Here is a 19,573-nt window from a genome sequence, read left to right as displayed (position 1 = left end):
GAAAGGACTGAGAAGAGTGAAGTCAATGTGTTGAAGAACACTTGGAAGCAATCTTGAGTTCACTGTAACTGAACGGTGAATGGGCTTCAAGGAAATCCACCCCAGATCAACTCAACAATATGCTGCAAATGCTTTCCAAGTTAAAATGAAGGTGGAGAAGGATGAAAACCATAGTGCCAAAGCAGATTTCTTAGGGCAAAGCAATCCTGCAGGAGGTATAATATTAAGTACTGTATCACCAGCTTTAAGTATTTTCTCAATGGTTTATGTGGCTCATACATGACCAGACACTCTTGGGTATATATCACTAAAGAACACATAACTTACAACTCTTAAAAAATGATAATTAAGAAATTGTGCTGATTCCTCTATAAATGGCAGGTGAATTTCATTAAAACTTATACTAAAGATTTCTCTCTTAACCTGAAATTAACAAGTTATAAATTACTTTTTTGTACAGAGTAAGCAGCATTATCCTAGTGAGAATTTTTAAAAAATGAAAGATTTTTATTTTGCTTTTTATACAACCCTGTCTTTAAGACAGTTCTCAATGATTCCTACCTATACCTACCAATGTAGGCATTACCTGAGTTTCTGACTCATTAACAAATGGGATCAGGCAAAAGAAACTGTTATTAAGTGACTGGGAAATAAATGACAATATGATTTCGTTCTCTTGCTCCCACTCCTATCACTTACCTGAAGTAATACAATTGCCATGCCATAAAGATATTTATATAGTGTACGAAGAGACTCATGGGTGAGAAACTGAAGTCTTTGGCCAGCAAGAAAATATAGTAGGCCATCTACTATATGAATAAATTTGGAAATGAGACTGCTAACATTTGGCTGACTATAGCCCTGGAAAATTGCTGGACAACTGTAAGAGACTCTGAGTCAGAATCAAATAGGAAATGATTCCAGGAGACCTGGCCCTGCCCCCTCATAGGGGTGCAGCTCCATAGAGTTGGCAGGATGACCAACTCAGCTCCAGATCCAGGTCCAGATCCAGGGCTTTGGGTTGGCTCCCCAAATATGGACTCTATTAGCTGCTGGACCGAATGAAGGGGCAGGGTCCTGTGAATCCAACACCATAAAATCTTCTTGACAGAGGGCAACAGCAGGCTATCCAGGAGTCCCAGCGAGGGGACAGTAAGGAACGAGGGTGTAGCAGAAGCCAGAGGCTCTGAACTAGACCAATGACTCATTGCAATGAACATTTGTAAGTAAGGATGTGTGGCCAAAGGATATACTGCATGACACACTGGGGCTTCTAGTGCCCCTACAATGAAAAAGAAATGGATGGAGATGCAAGATAGAAGGAGGAGCAGCATGGAGCATGAACAGCAGAACTCAAGACATGTCAGTTGTCAGGAGTGTGATAGAAGACGGGTTGACAGAGGAGCATACCAGTGCCCCAAGGGGGTCAAAGAGCTGTTTGTTTGTTTGTTTGTTTAACTTTTATTTTTATTATTTTTTATTTTCTTTGCGGGAAGGGGGAGGTTACAAGAGTAGAGGGTAGATATGGAAGGACTGGGAAGTGAGTGGGACTATAGTTTTAGCTAATGTTAAGCAAGGGGCTCAGGGCTATTTAATTGGGAAATGTGTCCTAAAATATGATAATATGAAGACTTTTTAAAGATGTACATATGAGATAGTGTCATAACAGATATAATGAACACCTATTGCTGAAAATAAGAAAATCATCAGGTTCTGAAGACTTATCATCTAGTCTCACATGTCCAGGTAATTGAGAAACCATCTACCACAGATGGAGAAGAACTGAAAAACGAAAATTCTCATCATTTCTAACTTCTAAACACATCTTGTCAAAATGTTAAATTTTATACACAGATTCTCTTAAAGTTTAATGGGTATAGCTACTAAACTCTCCATGTAAATTTAAAATAAAAAATGGAACTTCTATTGAAGTTGACTGCTATGATTGTAGGATTTCTAGGTTTTTATTATATTTAGTAACATCATTAAATCTCATCTTGGAACTCTTGGTATTTTACTTTAGAAAACAAGACTAGATCCATTGAATTTGAGAAAAATAATACAATATATTTCCAATATAAAATACAGTAGTCTTGCAGTAGATTTAATTAGTGGACCAGAACACTCCTCTCTGAGCCATACTGGGAATAAAATTGATCTTTTTCATAGGTTGAGCCAAAAGAATAGAAAAGAAAAACAATGGTCCCCCCCTTTGAAAGAGCGATAAGGCTTATAAACTGGCAGCCAGCCTATTCTAGGATCTGGATCTATTATTAGAGAGACCTAACTTTAGGGTTAGAAGCTAATCTCACTAAGAAAAGACAGACTATGAGACGAGATGATGAAACTGTCTTTCCACACAGGGGTGTTATTCCTGCCAAACAGTCTCGACCTCCTTTCCCTCTTGAGATCCAGTGACTTACCTGGTGAACAATTTTCAAAAGTATTAGTTACTTTTATGCTATATTGACAAAATATCTGACAGGAACAACCCTGGAGAAGAAAGATTCATTCAGGCTCATTATTTTACAAGGTCTCAATCTATTTCAGTGGGGGGAACATGGTTTGGAGGTTTGAGGCAGAGGTGCAGGATCAGGAGGAGAAAGTGACTTTAAGCAACCATGTGCTAAACTATAATCTTTAAGGGCTCACACTAGTAACCCTCCCCACAAGCTGGACTCAACTCTTGTGTGTGTGTGTGTGTGTGTGTGTGTGTTTTCTTTGAACATACATTTTTGGGTGCATTTTTTAAGTCATCAAAATAATTTATAATAGTTAAATGCCTCTTTTTATCTTTTTTTTCAAAAACAAAATTTTTATTAGGTATTTTCTTCTTTTACACTTCAAATGCTATCCCGAAAGTCCCCTATATCCTCCCCCTGCTCTGCTCCCTGACCCACCCACTACCGCTTCCTGGCCCTGGCATTCCCCTTTACTAGGGCATATAATGTTCGCAAGACCAAGGGTCTCTCTTCCCAGTGATGGCCAACCAGGCCATCTTCTGCTACATATGCAGCTACAGACACGAGCTCTAGGGGTACTGGTAGTTGATATTCTTCTTCCTCCTATAGGGTTGCAGACCCCTTCAGTTTCTTGGGTTATTCTCTAGCTCCTCCATTGGGGGCTCTGTGTTCCATCCAATAGATGACTGTGAGCATCCACTTCTATATTTGTCAGTCACTGGCATAGCCCCATAAGAGACAGCTATATTAGGGTCCTTTCAGCAAAATCTTGCTGGCATATGCAATAGTGTCCGTGTTTCGTGGTTGATTATGGGATGGATCCCCGAGTAGGGCAGTCTCTGGATGGTCCATCATTTTGTCTCAGCTCCAAACTTTGTCTCTGTAACTCTTTCCATAGGTATTTTGTTCTACATTCTAAGGAGGAATGAAGTATCCACACTTTGGCCTTCCTTCTTCTTGAGTTTCATGTGTTTTGCAAATTATAGTTAAATGCGTCTTAAATATACATATCTTCTGAAGCTGGACTCAACCTCTTAAAGGGTCTGTGTTGTGGCAAATTTCTAACCACAATAAGCTCACTCAAGGAAAACACAACTTTGTTGTGGTGAATCTCCAACCTTAATAAACCCATGCAAGGAAAATGCAACTCAGTTGTATATATTGTATATTGGGCAGATATGCCTAAACACCTCTTTCTTCCCCAGCTATGAAATCCCTGCTGCTTGCAGTTTCTCCAGGCCATGCACTTCTGCTTCCTCTTCCTTCCAACAACTCACCCTCTGTTCCCCTCAGTTCTCTCCTACAATTCCTCCTCTCCTCTCCTTCCTGTCTTGCCTAGAAAACCCACTGTCTCATTTTTACCCAGTGACTAGCTATTTGTCATGTTTCTTAGCCAATCAGATAATTAAGGAAAATTATCCTACAAGTCTGTAGTCTCCAAAACTAGTAACATTTACTGAGGAATGAGACTTAAAACCCAATGACACTCTTCATAGAGACTGACACTTATTCCTGGGTGAGTGGGGGTGGGGGTGGGAATTTTTTTGAGGGGGAGGGGGATGATTTTCAACACTTGTGTCCTATACCAGGTTAGGTACATCTGATTCTGTGGTCTATTTACTAAACGAACTTAGATTTTACAATGTAGTTTGATCAAACTAAACACCCTTTATTTTTATTTTCTAGGTATATTACTCTTTAGCTTATCTCTAAATTTATTTAGAATCTAGAAAAGAAGAAATGAATTGTATCACCTTAGGGAAATGTATGCTTCTATCAAAAGTTAAATAACTGAAAGGATTGGCTTTGAAATATTCAAAGGTAATAATGCAGAATATCCTTTTAATTGCACACTTTTATCATGATCAACTTGATAAGTGATTCAAACATTAAAAGACTCCTTCTTGAAGCATTGTTTTTCATTGTTTTGTAACAGAAAAAATATGGGGAAAGCTGTAATTGATGACAGTGTCTTTCGTGTGCTCAAAACCAAGGCATACATGGCTTCTAATCTCAAGTTTAGCAAATTGGTTAATCTCCTTGAAGCTCCCAGTCATGTTTCCTCAACTTTATCTGCATAATGAGAAGGAAAAACTACTCAGGATGGTTAATGTGTAGATAAGTAGAATAATACAAGCAATGTCAAGCCCTGTGTCTAATATCAATGAGCGTCCAACTGATGGAAGCTGATATTATTAGGAAGTGAAGTCTATTTTGCTACACTGTATAATTCATTAGTCACAAAATCTTATATACCCAGAAGTTTTTTACATTATAAATTTCTTGAAGTTATAACTTTCTTAAGATATTTTTACTCTCCTAGACAATTTCTTTTCTATTTAGCTCATGATTAGTGAGTGTGTTACTTTTCAGCAAGTGTCAGGGCATGTTCTTTCCTTCTGCTTAAAATTCAGAATGTGCCATTTCAAGCTAATTCAAACATTTAGTCAGCTTTCACCACTTAATGTGTATGAATTTTAGATCTAGGAGGCAAATGGTGGCAAGGAATAACAGACCTTGTGGATGTCATCATAAAAAGATTTTAATGTGGTTAGTATTATGTTTGCTTATAGGATGAAATGCCCACAGTACAATTTAATGAATTCTAGTTTCTTTCCTTAGGGAACACTTACTATTTTAGTCCCTAAAGTTTTGGAGAGGAAATTTTCTTGGTTAAATTATCTTGCTAAGTGAGCTGCAGATCATTATGAAGTCTGCTTTGAAAACAAGTGTATAATTTTTAACTTCTAAAATTGATCTTGCTCATCTTTAATTTAGATCTGTTTTTGTCAAAGTATAGAAGAATGCCTATTAAATAGCTTCTTCCCATGGGGATTTTTGAAGGCTCAGCTTTTCTACATGGTTCCCAAGTGCTCTGTAATAATCTTTGCTGGACTCCTGTTTTCACTTTCCAGTATTGCAGACTGCAATTCTCAGATTATTCCTGCCTTCACACCTATTACCTTCCTCCCCACAGAGATCCACTTCTTTCTGCTATGGACCACCAATCTTTATGCAGCACAAATAACTCCCAAGACTAGATCATGTTTCCAAGCTCCCAAATGAAAACAGAATTTCTTGTGGAAACCACCTAAGATATTACTTAGTGATAGAACATTGTAAACACAGTAAAACTCTATTAAAAATGACATATAAATAATATTCAAATGCAAACAATATTTTAATTGATCATCATTTTGTAATCAAAAGCTATTATTACATAGAATACAACTATAAACACATGAATAACAAATGGACATTCTTAAGGAAATTAAAAGGAAGCCATTGTGGTAGCTTCAAGGGAAATAAAATAGCAGAGCACAGGTTATATGAAAAAAAATTTGAATAACAGGGCAGGAACAATTACATGGGGTGAGGATGGGAAGATATATATTTGGAATATGTACTAAAGTAGGAAATCTCTTTGGCCTCTTAATGTTGAGGAATCATCATGGAAGGGGATAAGGTGTAAGAGCAAAAAATAGTGAAGGAATAATGTAGATAATGTGTTGCAGACATGACAGGGCCAAGACCACTTCACACAAAGACTCACAGTAGCTACAACTGCCTACACAAGACTTGCATATATACCCACAAGTATTACAGGCTATTCTAATAATCTTTATTTCCTTATAAAATTTGATGGTAATGATCCTATTAAAAAGATATTTGACCTAAAATGCATGGATAAATCAAGATGATACTGACCCAAACACTCCACCCCTACTGATTAGCTTTTATAGTGCTAGAAGGTGCTTTACATACTACAGGGGAAAAATAATTAACTGTACTATCCAAGTGTGAGCTGTGTGAACAAAAGTAATGACCTAATGACCGCCCTGGCAAGATATTCCCACTAGTACACTAATGGCACAAATGTTCTTTGAGTAACCAATCATTAATCTTCAATTCATTCTAATCTTTAATTCTGAATGAATTAAAGATCTTTTCTAAAATATGCAGTTCATATTGTGATCTATTGGATCTAGTAGAGAATCTGCTAATATTTCTCTGCTAAATAGTTATATTATTAAACTACCCCTTAAATACACACCTTTGTACCCATAGATTACTGCAGCTTTTAGCCTTCATCAGCAAAGCTTCTTTCTGTAGTAATAACTATTAATAAAGAGAGGCACAAGTGACTGAAAACAAAGAATTGTGGAGAATCCAAACTTCTCCTGATGTTTAGTGATCATCATAGGAATTAGGGAAATCTTAAGAGTCAGAGTTAGTAGAGGACTACTGTGGAAAATGTTTTCCAGGTAAAACAGGTTCATTTGCATATGGACTCATAGTAGCTATAACTACATGCCCAAGACTCGAACAGAATCAGGCAAAACAAAATTCCAGCAAGGATAGGGAGGAACTTACAAAGTCCAAACACCAGCTGAGGAGTCACTACCAACTGATTGCTTCTTCTAGGGAATGGGAAGCTTCAGTTTGATTCAGAAATAGCAACTTTGATAGGTGGCCTGTTCTCCAGTCCTTTTTCACATAACAGCAGGACTAAGTAGATTCATGAGTTTGGTAGAAAAAAAATGATGGCATATGGGAGAATGTGAAGGGGAGGGAGGGTAAATTTGATCGACTATGTCTCTATGAACTTTTCAAGCAATAAATAAGAAATGCAAACAATAAATAGGCATTCTTGCTTTAACAAAGAAAACCATGTGAGAGCTTTCCTTATTAATTATTAAGCCAAATACCTGAAAGGAAGCACACTTGAATATTATAATCTTTTTCCCTTTCTTAAATTCTTTGATTCATTCTAGCATAGAACTGTTTTTTATATTTCTTTGCTAAAATAAGCAAAATCCTTTCAAATGAAAACAACAATTCATTCCTAAAGATAAACATGCTCATCAAGAAGAAATAACTTACGAAAACTTTGAGTATATATTTAGTGTCTAAAGAAAGCTTTCTTTTCTGGTTCCTTCCCCACTCACTCACTTTCTTCCCTCCATCTCTCCCTCCCCATCCTCTTCCCTTTATTTCTTCATACTCTTTATATAAATAGAGCCAAGAATGCTTTCATGTTGGTTTTAAAGCCGTTTATACATATACATATGCATGTACATACACATATACAATTCATAATACTGTTCAACCCTGAATAGGGTAAAATATCATTTGGGACAATATAGCCAGAACTAGAGATCACAGTGTTAAGTGAAATAAGCCAAACACATTAAGGCAATTACTACAAAGTCTCAGGCATGTGTGAAATATTTTCAAAATAAGATGAAGTTTTAATGGTGGTGAGCAGAGGGCTTAAAAGAATAAAGAGAAGTTTTTTGGTAACTTCAATCAGCGTGCACTAAGTGACATATAAATACAAGTAAGAAGTTCTAATGTGCTATTTTACAGTGCTACCGTGTATTTCAAAAAGCTAGAAGAAAAATAGTTTTTGAGTCCATTTTCCCAAAAGAAATGATATATTTAAAGAATCTTATGTTTACCCTGATAATATGTACATAGAAATACCATGATATCTCTTTACCATACAAACTTTTGTATCTTTACATATAAGTTGAAAATAATTTTAATCAGGGCCTACAGAGATGTCTCAGTTGAAAAGAACATGGACTGATCTTCCAGAGGACATGGGTTCAATTCCCATCCCACAGGGTAGCTCACAACCATAAAACACCAGCATATATAAAATAATAAAACACACCTAAAAGTTACTTAAAGTAATAAAATGAATATAAAGCCATAGGTAGCAATAACAGGGGGATGCTAATACTTAACTTCTCCTTTTTTTACCAGCTTGGTCATCTGGAAAGCAAGAGTAGCAGACTGCTTATAGAGTACAGCTAACTGTAAGAAAGAGTTCTGGGGCTGATCTTAATATTCTTCTTAATGTGAGGTTGAAAGCAGATGTCAAATTCTCAGTTTATTTTCCTCTAGCAGTAGATGTAAAAATTTCATTTGTAACCACTGGGCTACTGGAACATTAAAGAAGGAAATGTATGGTGCCACTGGCACAGTAGCTGACATATAATAATTGCTCAAGAAACATCATCACTCACCATCATAGAAGGCAACAAATATTTACTCAGTAAGAGTGTATAACAAACACACTGAAAAAAGAAACAACATCAATTGTCTGATTTAGCCATGCCTAGTCACATTTTTTTTTCTGGTTTTACTTATATTTACCATATACCTATTTGGAAAGCTCTAACATGTACATTGAATTTTTCCTGATATTTCATGTCCTATTGTATACTGCAGCCAACAGATCAGGTCTTTAATCTCAGATATTTATGCTCCAAGCAATTTAATATATTAGTTGAGACAAGTTTAACAACAAGAAAAAGCTAATGTAGCAACACAAATATACTTCAGATCAAGGTTTTCATTTCACACAGTAAGGGGATATTTATTTTATCAGGCCATTTTCAACCAAACGTAAATTCAGAAGCATACTGACTTATCGTGGAGCTCCTTTCACAAATCCCCCAGATTCCCGAATACAAATTCAACCTGTGCTCAGCCTTCAAAACTAATCAAAGGTTCTGTGATTTTTCTTTTCTGCCAGTATTTTAAAACTTCTTCATCACTGTGTTTTACATTGCAAGATCTTTAGTCCCGTGCAATTTTTATCTTCCCAGTTTAATCCAAGTCTTCTTTCTTCCATGCAGACGTAGCATCTCCTTTGAATTTCAGCACTTCTTATCTCTTCAAACATAATAATTTAGCTTCATAAAAGATTTTTCTGTGCATTTTCTGTTAATTGTTACATACTGAAAACACCACTCTTGTCACTGCTCCTAGAAGGCTCCTTCACCTGCCTGTTCTCTTACTTGTAAATACATGTAATTACTTCATATAGTACTCAGCTATCATTTTAAGCTTTTAACAGTGTAGACGTGGATGCTTTCTTCTATAATCTTCTACCAATTTTATTTCAATCTCACAGTGGAAACTAATTGCTTTCACTTCATGTTTCTGGGAACTTCATTTGAATTTCCAATTATGCTCTTAGTGTATAGGGTCTGGTATTAGAGTTGGTTGGATTCAAGTTTGCGTGCTCATGCAAATATAATGTCCTCAGCTATAGAACCACAGGCTTATGCGTGTGTCACAGATATTTTGTAATGGTGAGGAAGCAGGTAAAATTTTCAGGCAAGCTGGGCATTGCTCGCCGCTGTCCAACTCTGGACTTGTAGTTATGTTAGGAAGCAGCAGCCTTAAAGGCTTTTGTTGGACTTTGGAGAGTTGCATTCCCCCTTCACCAGAAGACATTGTTACCTCTCTCATATAACAAAAGTAAAAGTGACTCTGAGAAGCTGGTGTGCCCAAGGGAAGAAATGTGCTACGTGGCACGATGGTGAAGCTCATTAGTAGCTGCAAAGTCTGATTTCATTCAAGACTCTACTTAGTGTTCAGGTTGATAATTTGGATAACAGAAAAGCAATATTCACAGTCCTATAGATTGTCATATTTGTAGACAATAATCTTTCTCACTGCACAATTTTAACTTACTCCTTGTTTTTGTTGTTGTTGTTGTTGCTTGGTTGTTTTGTCTTTGTTTTTTGTTGTTTTGGGTGTTTTTGTTTTGCTTTGTTTTCTGAGTAATGTGGCTAAGCAAGGAACAATGGCAATGAGTGTGTTTCTCTTTATTTGTTGTTGATCCTAACTAAAAGGAAAACAATGTGGAATCCCAGTTGACTGAACTCATGCTGCTTATTCTGGAACCTTCCCACAAGTGAATATTTTGAAACAAAAGGTAGACATAACTCCCACAGATAAGGCAAGCTATACAAAATACTGTGTACTAATTGTCTACAGCCCAAACATTGGTGTTCCTTCTTAAAATCTCTGCCGCAATTCCAATCTTCTGAAAAACAATTAAGTTGTCAAGGATAGGACTTCTCATTCAAAATTTGGACCATATCCTGCCATTGATATTTATTTTAATCTTCTATTGATTTCTGTGGGAATTCTTCATGGAGAGTGAGGGCAGGATATAACCCTACAAGAATTTCTGCAAAGAAGTTTCCCACTTTCATCTCTTTGTGTTTGATTTTTTATTAAGTTGAGGTCATGACGCTGTATATCTAAAAATAGGCTCAGGCTCTGATAACGTCCTCTATTTCTGCATTCAGGCAGAAAGGTCAATGAGAGTGTAAAGCCTCACAGAGAGCAACCATGTGGCCCATGATGTTTATCCTCACGACTCTGGTCACTTTGCAAAAATGGTCACTTTACTATCAGATACCTACACTATCACTAGATTTGTTTGTAAAATGTCTGTCTGACCCATGATTAAAATATGAGGTCTAATATAGCCATTTAAAGTTAGAATGTTGCTGCCTGTATAGTTATGATCTTGAACTTTTTTTCTAAGATGCCAGGTTTTTCAAAAAGCTGGCTAGAAAGACATCAACTTTCTGTACATTAGAAGGATTCCCCTTCACTCCATCTGGTCTCAGTATCTTAGACTCTTCATGTGCTAACTGCAGGCTTTTGTTTCATTGGTTGGATTTGAGAAGAGTTCTCAGATATCCTTGGCTAACCTGCAGCACACTATTTAGACCAAGCTGGACTCAAGAGAGCTCCCACATGCCCCTGCCTCGTGAGAGCTGGCTTTAAAGGTGTGTGACAACACACATGGTAGTCTTTGGATCTGTAGTTTCCTTATCCCCTTCCAAGACTATCTGGTTTATTGTGTTAAGCTGACAATCATGACTTATATAACAAAAAGGGCAAATTCTCCTGTCTGTTGTAAATGCTACAGATTAATCTTATCAATGTATATTTAATGTGCCTGGATTGTTTTGTAGAACTCATTGTCTTAGGAATTGCTCTTGCACCAAAGTCTCCAGTGATGACTGACAAGGCTCTGGCCATCTTCTCCACCCAGGATTTCATTCTCAAATACACAGAGGCCTGGAGCTACCATAGGACTAGCAGTGACTCTAACAAACACACATCCTGGTCCATCTTGCCTCCTGCAGTGATCTTGCTTCCCTTTCATTCACAACAATTATTTTCTATCATATCTCTAGGCCAGCATCTACTCTCCACAGAGCTCCAGTCAGTCCTTCAGAAGGTAGCTCTCCTCAGAATGTTCTAAAAGTGGAACGTTTTTCCACTCGGGATGCTCCAGCTTCTTTTGTAAAAAAAAAAAAAAAAAAAAAAAAAATATATATATATATATATATATTGGTTATTTTATTTATTTACATTTCAAATGTCATCCCCTTCCCAGTTTCCCCTGCACAAACCCCCTATCCCACACCCTGCTTCTATGAGGGTGCTCCCCTCCCCACCCACCCACTCTCACCTCACCACCCTAGCATTCCCCTACATTGGGGGAATCAAGCCTTCACAGGACCAAGGGCCTCCCCTCCTACTGATGACATTATCTGTCATCAGTAGGAGGGGAGGCCTTTGGCCATCTTCTGCTACATATGCAGCTAGAGACATGGGTCCCTCCATGTGTACTCCTTGGTTGGGGGCTTAGTCCCTGGGAGCTATGGGGCAATCTAGTTAGTTGATATTGTTCTTACTATGGAGTTGCAAACCTCTTCCATTAACTCTGCCATTGGGGTACCCGTGCTCAGTCTGATGGTTGTCTGTAAGCATCCACATCTTTATCAGTAAGGCGCTGGCAGAGCCTCTCAGGAGACAGTCATACCAGGCTCCTGTCAGCAAGCATTTCTTGGCATCAGTAATAGTATCTGGGTTTGGTGGCTGCAGATGGCATCGATCCCCAGATGGGGCAGTCTCTGGGTGGACTTTCTTTCAGTCTCTGCTCTATTCTTTGTCCCCATATTTCCTTTAAACAGGAGCAATTCTGGATTAAAATTTTTGAGAAGGGTAGATGGCTTCCAGGGCCCAACAGGGATGACATTAGCTGAAGTACCCAACAAAGGGGAGAAAAAACCTGTAGAGACCATATCCAGAGGTTAGGCACAGCCCCCAGTTGAGGAATGGAGCCATCCACCCTGCTCTAGCTTCTTATAGCCAGGTGTATTGCAGGTTTCATGTGCAAAGTGTTCTATGTGACCACATTTTCTTTGTAAGTAGACTGCTTTTAGTTGTTTCTGTTGCTTCTGCTGTTACTGTTAGTTTTGTTATAGTAGCTAAAAGATACAAGTACAATCTTCACAATGGGTGTTTGACCTACTTAGTAATTACATCAAAGCCCAAACAAGAGACAGAGAGTAGCTAATGTCATAAAGAATGATATGGATCACTGATACCCTTAAACAGCTACAAGCCTACTCCAGATTTATTTGTCAATCTGGCCCCTGAAGAAAATGAGCAGACCTTAGAGGATGATTATAGACCACTCTTACTACATGGCTGACAACTGCCATAACAGATATTTAGTCACTGAAAGAGAGGAAAAATATGGCCCCACAAACATAGAGTATGGCTAATGATATGCTTAATGTGAATTTTTCCCAATCAACAAAACAATGAAAAATAATTCACTTTCATTTGAAAAGAAAATCGATCTAGTGTTGTGTCTAGTGTTTACACTCAAGAAATACCCCACTCTCTGTAAAAATTTGAAGAGATTTAGACTGCTGACTGCTGGAGATTTAGACTCCTTATTAGCATCACCATGGGAACTTGACAATGTGAAGAAAGAAAACTTGTAAACACACTGTTCCCGAGGATATAAAACACAAGACCCACTAACAGGACATTTTAAATTCTTTTATCCATTGTTGAGAAAAGATACTTTGCTAAGACAGTTAAAAACTGCCTTACAGTGGCAAGTGCCTATGCCTGAGGAAATGTTTATCTAGGCAATGTTACTTATGTATATTTTAAACATAGTAAGAACTCTTATATGTTTCATGATACTATTAGCATAGAGGTCTCTTTGACTTCTGAGCATCCAGGAGTCAGACGTTTCCCTAAGGAACGGCGTCAAAGAACTAACTGGAGAGTTGATCCAACCTTGCGGCTCAACAATTAAGGTGTACAATTTCCTTTTTCAAATGAAGAATAAACTTCAGCTATTGTCACCTTTGGGAAATAGAAATAAAAGCATTTGTTAAATTGGTACCTGTTCACCAAGTTCTACATTTTAAACCAATGAACAGACTAAATTCTTTACAAAATTGCCATATAAAGCTCCCATTTGATTAGACTTTTAATAGGATATTCCATTGTGTATGCTTAATTTGACTTTTGATAGAGCCAAGCTGAATAACCGACTATTAAAATAGTGGGGGTTGCCGGGCGTGGTGGCACACGCCTTTAATCCCAGCACTCGGGAGGCAGAGGCAGGCGGATTTCTGAGTTCGAGGCCAGCCTGGTCTACAAAGTGAGTGCCAGGACAGCCAGGGCTATACAGAGAAACCCTGTCTCGAAAAACCTAAAAAAAAAAAAAAAAAAAAAAAAAAATAGTGGGGGTTTCTACTCCTCCATCTTTTAAACCTTTAATGATATTGAGCCTTTTTGCGACATGAGCAGACATATGATACTGTCTCTCAGGACCTGTCCCATGAACAGATGTAGTTGTCCATTCTTGTAATACCAGTATTCAGTGGGCTATGCCAGGAAGGTTGTGAACACAAGACCAGCCAGACTATATAGCAGAATACAAAAACAAAACAAAGCAAAATAAAACATAACAATAATGTCTTCCCAACTCAACTCTTACCAGAGATGCTTTGTCTTTGAGTAGATAGAAATTAATACAGAGACCTACAATTGGACAATGTGCAGAGAGTGCAAGACTTTATATCATTCAGTCCTAAGTGGGATGTCTTAGTCAAAGCCCTGCCTTCAAGGCTAAGGGATCTTTGTGGAAGAGACAGAAAGATTGTAAGAGCCAGAGGTAATAGACGATTTCAAGGAAATGGTGTCTTCCAGACATAAGAGACATATGTAGATATGAACTTACAAAGACTCTGGTAGCACATGCAATAGGTGCACATATTCATGCCCTATGGACTTCAAGCACTGAGAAAAGGAAGTAGACATGGGGCCACACCCTTAACTGAGGAGCTATTTGTAATTGATACCTGCTGGCAAAGGGAAATCTCAAGTTTCTCCAATGGAGTGTCATTGAGCATAACAATCACACTTCTAGGCAGGCCCCATGCTGAGGACTAGTTGTCCAACACCAAACAAACTGCATGTTTCGCTTTGCATTTTTCTGTGTGTAATCTTCTGTTATGTTTTTTCGTTTTGCCTTATTGCTTGATTTGCTTTGATGTTTGTTTTGGGGGTTTTCCTTAGAAAGAGAACTTGAAGTTGAGTGACTAGTGATGTATGGAGAATCTGAGAGGAGTTGGGGGGCATGATTAAAATATATTGTATGAAAAAAAATAAAATAAAAGAGAGAGAAACTCAACAAAAAACAAACAAGCAAAGAAAAATCTAGAAGTTTCCATTTCTATATTTCTTTTTTCTTTTTCTTTTTGTTTTGTTTTTTGTTTTTTGGTTTTTTTTTTTTTTTTTTTTTTTTTTGAGACAGGGTTTTTCTGTGTATCCCTGGCTGTCCTGGAACTCACTTTGTAGACCAGGCTGGCCACAAACTCAGGAATCTGCCTGCCTCTGCCTCCCAAGTGCTGGAATTAAAGGCGTGTACCACCACCGCCTGGCTTATTTCTATATTTCTAATAATGATGCTAATACTAGCAAAACTTTTATACTGAACAGAGACTCATTTGAGCATTTTACAAATTCTGCCTTCTCTTTTCCTACTACATAACAGTCAAGGAGCAAAAGTCTTTATCTTTTGTGTTTAAAAAAAATGCAGGGGCTGGTGAGATGGCTCAGTGGGTAAGAGCACCTGACTGCTCTTCCGAAGGTCCAGAGTTCAATTCCCAGCAACCACATGGTGGCTCACAACCATCTGTAACGTGATCTGACACCCTCTTCTGGTGTGTCTGAAGACAGCTACAGTGTACGTACATATAATAAGTAAATAAATCTTTTAAAAAAAATACAGCTGTGATTTATCATCACCATTATCACAATCAGCATCATCACCATCATCATCATCGCCACCATCATCATCAGCATCATCAGCATCATCCCTTATGGTAGGTATGTCTAAGAAAGTTGGCTCACCATTGATTCAGCACATACTGAACTATTCTTGAAGAAATATGAGTATACTTGTAAACACCTTACATAGTTTATGGAATTGAATCTAAACTTTCAGACATCATGGTAGTATCTGTTTTCTTTGTTCATAAAAGGAAGAAAAACAACAACAAAAAAGATCAAATATTAAGTGAGGGATTTGGAGATTTTTCAGAGGGTAAAGGGCTTTCTGCCTAAGCCAAAGACATGGACTTGGATACCAGCATCCAAATAAAAAGCCTGGCAGCATGGTATGCACCTGTGATCTCAGTGCTGGTAGAGAAAGAGGCTCCTGGAGCATGACTGGAAGCCTAATCAGTGAATTCCAGCCTCAAAACACAAGCTGGAGAGCATCATAAGAAGCTATCTGCTATCAGCCTCTATCTTCCACACCTGCAACAACATGCCCCCTGACACATGTTTGTATATACATGTGTATATTGCACACGCATGCACACACACACACACACACACACACATGTTTTATAATGTTAAGTTACTTGACTAAGGCTGCCCACCTACAGGCTGCAGATTTGTGATTTAACAATCACACACCCTGTCCCAGTGTTGGAGTGTCCTATATAAAACTAGATTACCTCCTACCATCTCTATCCGCTGTCAACTAATATGAGAACCGCGATATTACAGCACTTGTTTTAGATTTTCTCCAGAGTCCTGGATCCTAATATTTTCCCCAAGCCAGGCCACAGAAACTAGAATATCATTTTCCCGAGGTTAATTATACAAAGGCTAATCTACCCATGTCTAAGAGTAAAGCAAAAAAAAAAAAAAAAAAAAAAAGAAAAAAAAAAAAAAACCTTCCTCCTTCCAGAGGATTCTTCCGGACACCTGGGAGCAAGGAGCACTGCACAGAGAGGCCAAGAAGGGCCTGGGTAGAACGGCCTTGTCATTTATGAGCTTCCCCCATGAATTCTATTCTTCAATGAATTCTCCATAAAAATTCCTACAGGTAAAGTTCCAAGAGTGTCCATCGGGCTGAATACACAGCAGTACTTGGAAGATGGAGCACAAGAGAGGCCAGCAGTCACCTCTGTTCAACACCTCTGGTACTTCATCCTATGCAACCTTTCAGTTGTATCCTGATGTAATAACCAGTAAATGTCTGTTCTTGACATCCATGAGCCACTTGAGGAAAGTAACCAAATATGTGGTGGGAATTGTGGTGACCTCAATTTATAATTGATACACAGAGATGTTGGTAATGCAAAGCTTGAGACTGTCATTTGAGAAGTAGAAGCAGAGTTTTGACAGACTGAAACTAGACTTGTAGTATCTAATGCTGATCCTGGGTGGATACTATCAAAATTGAATTATATTAGAGAACAACAAGCTGTGTTGTGGATGCCTAGTACTAGAAACTGAGTTTGATTTTGATGTTTGTTGTCATGGATATACATTGCTAAAGCATAGACCAAGTCCAGGAATGTCTTTGAAAGGTCACCAGTATAGATGTTAGTGTTAGAAATATATCCAGAAGGCAATGTGTGTGTTTATGTGTATATGTATATGTATACACGTGTGTGTGTGTGTGTGTGTGTGTGTGTGTGTGTGTGTGTGTGTGTGTGTAGAGAGACCAACAGTTCAGTAACAGGGGAAATACTTATTAGCTTGTCAAACAAAACACCTAGCCTACACTGGGCCCACTCTTGGTAGACCTAAAGTTGTTTGAATTCCATACCAGATTCCTAGAATGTACCCAGTGGTCTTCTGAAACAGAAATGCCCAGGGATAAAATCAATAGTAATTACATGATCCTCTGTGACATTTTGAACTCTTGAATAATCCAGACGTATTTATAGGACTCCAGATCTGACCCTGAGTTACTCAAGACTTCAGAGTTTAGGACCTTTAAATTGCATGATTAGAGAATACTTCTGTTTTTTCTCCTTTATTATTATTAGTAGTAGTAGTATTTATTCATTATTTTATCTATATACATCCCAAATGTTGTTCGTCTCCTGGACCCCCCCTCAAAGATTTCTCCCCCAATCACCTCTGAGAGGGTGCCCTGGTCATCTCCCCTCTTTGGGACATCCAGTCTCTACAAGATTAGGTACATCCTTTCCCACTGAGGCCAGACAAGGCAGTCCTATGCTACATGTGTGCCTGGAACATCAGACCAGCATATTTGGCTGGTGACTTAGTGTCTGGGAGCTTCCAGGGATTCAGGTTAGTTGACTTAGTTAGTCTTCCTATAGGGTTGACATCCCCTTTAGTTCCTTCAACCTGTCCTCTACCTCTTCCAAAGCAGTCCCTAACCTCAGTCCAATGCTTGGCTGTGTATATCCGCATCTGTCTTCGCTTCTATTAGAACCTCTCAAAGGACAGCCATGCTAGCCTTCTGTCTGCAAGCACAACATGGCATCAGTAATACTGCAAAAGTTTGGTGTCCACCCAACAACTGGATGGATCCCAAGTTGGGCCGGTCACTGGATGACCATTCCTTCAGACTTTGGTCCATTTTTGTCCCTCCATTTAATTTAGACTGGAACAATTTTGGAGTCAAATTTTTTGAAGGTGGTTTGGTATCCCCATTCCTCCTTTGGGGTCCCTGTCTAACTACTGGAAGTTGTCTCTTCAAGTCCAATATTCCTTCTGTTGGGCACTTTGGCTAAGATTACCCACACTGAGTCCTGGGAACCCCCCCCCCCACAATCCCAGGTGTCTGGGATTTACTAAAGGTTCCCTCCATCCTCCACCCCCAGGCAGATGCATATTTCCATTCATTCTCCTGACTCTCTGAGCTTCTCTCCTGTCTCCCTACCCCATACATGATCCTAGAATCAAAGAGGCAGAAATAAACCCATACATCTATGGTCAGTTGATTTTTGACAAAAAAAAAAAAACCATAGAATGGAAAAAAAGAAAAGATCTTCAACAAATGGTGTTGGTCTCATTGGATATCTTCATGTAGAAGAATGCAAATATTTATCACCCTGAACAAAACTCAAGTCCAAGTGGATCAAGGACCTCATTATAAAACCAGATACGTTGAATCTAATAGAAGAGAAAGTGAGAAATATCCTCAAACACATTGGCACAGGCTCTAAGATAAGCAATTGACAAATGGTGCCTCGTGAAACTGAAAAACTTCTGTAAGGTAAAGGACACTGAAATAGAACAAAACAACAACCTATAGGTTGGGAAAAGATTTTTACTAACCCTACATTTGGTAGAGGGCTAATATCCAAAAATATATAAAGTACTGGAGAATACTTCTTCTTATAACACAATGAAAGGCTGGACTCAAATGTTTTTGTAGAAAAAGTAAGGCAATTCCTTGGCCTCCAAGTTACTCTCTTGGTGTTTCAGCCATACCAGGTAATAACCAAGGCAGAGTGTGATCTCTTGGAGTCTACTATCTTGGCACTCTGCTTGCTTTGATTGCTATAAACATATGGCTATACTCACTTCGGGAGAAATATGGCATGAGGGGGCAGAAATATGTGGTTCAGTCTGTACACTGTACACTTGCTGCTAATCCTGATGACCAGGGTACAACAACCAGGACTCTCATAGCTGAAGGATAACCAGCTCCTATGAGTTGTTCTATGATCTTCTGACCTTCAAACACACACACAGAGAGAGAGAGAGAGAGAGGGGGGGGGGGAGAGGGAGAGGGAGAGAGAGAGAATACATAAAATAACTATTTAAACAATTAAATGATGATTTAATTTAGTAGGCTAGCCCTATCAAGAATCGGTTTTAGGTATGTTAAAGCTACCCTTTTACCATAAAGGCTTTGTAATGCTTTCCACAAGCTTATTCTTAAAAGCGGCCATAGAATCTTTGAGAATTTCTTTTAAGAAGATTCCCAGTCCGTGATTAAGTACGTATTGCACTTTTTTGTACATCTATGGCCTCCTTCCCTGCAAAAGGCACTGGGAATGTAATGAGAGGTTGCAAGAATATTGTGCCTCAAGCAGCTCTATCACCTGACCTGTCCTTTCTCAGATGTGCAAATCAAGTCAGGCAGTAATGGGCTCACCATCTGTTTTCACCACAGGAATCCCAAGTTA

This window comes from Mus caroli, unplaced genomic scaffold (assembly GCF_978045245.1).
Source record: "Mus caroli unplaced genomic scaffold, Mus_caroli_1 scaffold_10, whole genome shotgun sequence".
Classification (NCBI taxonomy): Eukaryota; Metazoa; Chordata; class Mammalia; order Rodentia; family Muridae; genus Mus; species Mus caroli.
The sequence above is the reverse complement of the archived record's forward strand: the minus strand, read 5'-3'. Positions refer to the sequence as shown.